General features: G+C 47.5%; 1 long non-coding RNA gene across 1 annotated transcript in view; it reads right to left on the reverse strand.

Annotated features, from left to right (window-relative positions):
- Positions 1-1,426: 1,426 nt before the first annotated feature.
- LOC133123286 (uncharacterized) overlaps positions 1,427-4,155 on the reverse strand; it is a 9,115-nt gene continuing 6,386 nt past the window's right edge. Inside the window, exon 3 of the long non-coding RNA XR_009708224.1 lies at positions 1,427-1,803. This is a non-coding gene — a long non-coding RNA (uncharacterized LOC133123286). The remainder of the gene's footprint in view (positions 1,804-4,155) is intronic.

A 4,155-nucleotide genomic window follows, 5' to 3' on the forward strand; every position in this document is an offset into this window, starting at 1 on the left:
ATTGAGTTTGCTGGATAACTGCACTGAGTAAAACCCACAGAGCAGGATTACTGAGTTAGCTGGATAACTGCATTGAGTAAAACCCACAGAGCAGGATTACTGAGTTAGCTGGATAACTGCACTGAGTAAAACCCACAAAGCAGGATTACTTAGTTAGCTGGATAATTGCACTGAGTAAAACCCAGAACCATTTCAAATATGCTGTTCTGGGTTTTACTCAGTTAGTGCAGTTGTCCAGCTAACTCAATATTCCTTCTTCCTGATATACCCCCTGGACTACAGCAGAATAAGAATGTTGAATGTTTCATATTTGTGGTAATGAGTAGCAGACTCGTTATGGGTACTTGGCTACATGTGTCTAATTAGCAGGGCGGTATATTTAAATTCATCCAAGGGGAAAAATGTGGAAGATGGGCTCTGAACTGGATGCTTTGTTTATTTTCTTCCCCACTGAACTGTGACTTTTCATTTGAGATTAAAAGTGATTCGGGAAGGCAATGTATTTAGCTTTGTGTTTGTTTTGTCAGTTAAGTTAATTTAGCTAGTTTGCCATGTCAGGTATTGCTTAATTATAACCGCACCGCAGAACAACTTTCCCATTGGAAGGGGCTTTAAAATGGCTGCCGACCCCAGCTCCTAGCCTACGAATACGGTGGGGAGCCCAGCTCGTAACGTACCTGGGGCGTTGTGTTTTGCCCTGGGGGCGTTGTGTTTTGCCCTGGGGGCGTTGTGTTTTGCCCTGGGGGCATTGTGTTTTGCCCTGGGGGTGTTAAGGAGCATTCCTCTGGACACACCCCACCATTTAAACTGACCCACACTTTGTTTTCTTTGTAAAATTCCATTCCGTTATTCAGCTGTATTTATCCAGGGCCTGCATATGTGTGTGTGTGTGTGAGAGAGTGTGTGTGTGTGTGTGTGTGTCTGTGTGAGAGTGTGTGTGTGTGTGTGTGTGTGTGTGAGAGAGTGTGTGTGTGTGAGTGTGTGTGTGTGTGTGAGAGTGTGTGTGTGAGAGAGAATGTGTGTATCAGTGTGTGTGTGTGTGTGTGTGTGTGTGAGAGAGAGTGTGTGTGTGTGTGTGTGTATCAGTGTGTGTGTGTTGGTGATGGATCTGTGTGTGTGTGTGTGTGTGTGTGTGTGTTGGTGATGGATCTGTGTGTGTGTGTGTTGGTGATGTATCTGTGTGTGTGTGTGTGTGTGTGTGTGTGTTGGTGATGGATCTGTGTGTGTGTGTGTGTGTGTGTGTGTGTGAACATATATCTGTGTGTGGGGGAACAGACGCGGGAATGGGAGTGTAGAGATTAATATTAGGTCATCAGTAACTTTTTAGTTTTTAGTTTTATTCAGTATTGGTAAGATCAAAGGCTGCCATACCATACTCGTACACATCATGTCCTGGGACAGGACAGGACAGGCCTTGGGGCTGAGGTGACGTTGTGCGGCTGGTGTAAAGATGATGGCTCATTTCTCGGTAATGTGATGTTATTCTGAATTTCACGGCAGACCCATGGCTGACCTGTCCCAGGCTCCTGACGAGCTCCTGTAGCTGCATCCCCCACAGATTCCCAGTCCTCAGAAAAACAGGAAATGAGCTTTGCTTTGCTTGGCACCAGGTGTCAGCGACATCACAAGCCTGCTGGGCTTCATGAACATGTACTGATGCCTGTCGGTCTTTGGCAGGACTGCAGCCCTGCGGTGGTATTAGGCTCCAGAACGTTCTGTGACTGAGGCAGTGCCTGTAGCTGTGTTTCGGACTGAGCAGCACTGCGGCGGCTGTCTCCTCCTCTGACCGCATTTCTGCAGTTGCTGTCGAGCGAGAGAGACATTTCAGCACACACTCCGCACCAGACATTCTCCGTTCTCACTGCACATCAAGAAGATCCATTAGAATTTCAACAGAAATGGGATACGTTTCCCCTTAACGATACACTTCCTCTGAAATAAACATAAAAAATTCTAGCATTAGGCAGTGATGAGGGTGGAGCAGTGCACTCTAACCTCCAGCCACCTGCCCCAAAATGTCACCCATCAGATCGCCCACCTCGTCCAATCAGATGAAGGAGACCTTGGCCAATCCAATCCTCAATATTCCTCAACCACGCACTGCACAGCACAGGTGTGCCATCTTCTTCACCAGGCAGGTAAACACCTGGCCGACACGCCCTGTGTGTGAGTCTGTCCAATGATAGTTTACCGCGTCACATGACCGCAAAGCTGTTATTGGGTGTCCTTGTGCGTTGCCTAGGGACGCTGAATGTCAGAACGGACAATATTCTTGACATGTGCAATTATCCGTTGTAGACCACAGTAATTTCTATTAGCAGTGGGGATGAGTTCATATGCAAACGTAACGAGTATATATATATGTATATATATATATATATACATAGTGTTATACAGCCGTTATCAAGCTGTGACAGTTTCTCCACACTTCTCCAGTGGCTCTTTGAGCGCCATGGATAATGTTTACACTGTGGCTGCTGTTGCTTCATTATGTGCGCCATGGATAATGTTTACACTGTGGCTGCTGTTGCTTCATTATGTGCCTGTAGGCCTGCTGATGGCCACAGGTTCTCCTTCCTGCCTCGGCTGTTTGCTCAGGCAGGTCAACGCAGCTGTGGATACTTTCCACATGATTACTGGAGAAGCTACAGACATGTCAGGGAGGTGAGAGACCCTACGTGAGGTTATTTTAGCCCTAACGTAAACCAGCCACGCCTGCCCGCTATAATTTAATTCCAAAGGCTTTTAAAGCGTGTTTTCACTCCTTTTCATGTTAAACATTAAAGCAGAAACAGTCTACTGCATATTTTTGCGGGCAGCGGTCCGTATATGTGGCGGGTCTCTCCCAAGCGCTGAAACTTGGCGCCCCCCGCGGCCGGTCACTCGGTCAGTATTTCACCCAGTCAGTATTTCACCCAGTCAGTATTTCACCCAGAAGCCGCAGTGCTCAGCTTCTTCTTCTTCTCTATTTTCCTCTTTCCTCTTTCCTCCCAGCGCTGGTGTCAGCGAGTCAGGAGAGGTCAAAACCTCAAAACTATTCATTAGCACATGACTTTCCACATATTTCAAATTGCATCTTTTTAATTCGCAATGTAAAATACTCAGCCATTCCCTCTCATACAGCGTCCAGATTATAAAACACTGGAGCGAGCGCACCTGATTCAGAGATGAAAAGCAGTCAGCCACACATCACATGAGCCCTCATGGTCACACATTCACCATGTTCTTCATGTCTTTCATCTCATTTTAAATCACTTTTTCTCATAACAGTGCACAGCGGTCACGATTAACTCCACAGCCTCAGACACACGCTGGCTGCTGGAGTTTCTGTGGTCGCCAGGTGGTCTGAAGGTGAATCCAGAGAGTGTTTGTGCAGCCAGCTGCCGATCAGCTTGTTCTAGAATAGGAAACTCAGCGTGAGAGGGGATTGTGTGCATGTGTGTGTTGGAATGTATGCTTGTCAGTTTTGCTCTTTTTGAACTCAATGCTGGCTCCGGTTTAGTTTGGCTTTAGTACATCCTCTCTCTTCTTCTTTCTCCTTCTCTCTCTGTGATCAGAATTAACTCTCTCTCTCTCTCTGTGTGATCAGAGTGAACTCTCCTCTCTCTCTCTCTCTCTCTCTCTCTCTCTCTCTGGTCAGAGTGAACTCCCCTCTCTCTCTGTGGTCAGAGTGAACTCCCCTCTCTCTCTCTCTCTCTGTGATCAGAGTGAACTCCTCTCTCTCTCTCTCTCTCTGTGGTCAGAGTGAACTCTCCTCTCTCTCTCTCTCTCTCTCTCTCTCTCTCTCTCTGTGGTCAGAGTGAACTCTCCTCTCTCTCTCTCTCTCTCTCTCTCTGTGGTCAGAGTGAACTCCCCTCTCTCTCTCTGTGTGGTCAGAGTGAACTCTCCTCTCTCTCTCTCTCTCTGTGGTCAGAGTGAACTCTCTCCTCTCTCTGTGGTCAGAGTGAACTCCCCTCTCTCTCTCTCTGTGGTCAGAGTGAACTCCCCTCTCTCTCTCTCTCTCTGGTCAGAGTGAACTCCCCTCTCTCTCTCTCTGTGGTCAGAGTGAACTCTACTCTCTCTCTCTCTCTCTCTGTGGTCAGAGTGAACTCTCTCCTCTCTCTGTGGTCAGAGTGAACTCCCCTCTCTCTCTCTCTGTGGTCAGAGTGAACTCCC

Source organism: Conger conger, chromosome 3 (assembly GCF_963514075.1).
Source record: "Conger conger chromosome 3, fConCon1.1, whole genome shotgun sequence".
Lineage (NCBI taxonomy): Eukaryota > Metazoa > Chordata > Actinopteri > Anguilliformes > Congridae > Conger > Conger conger.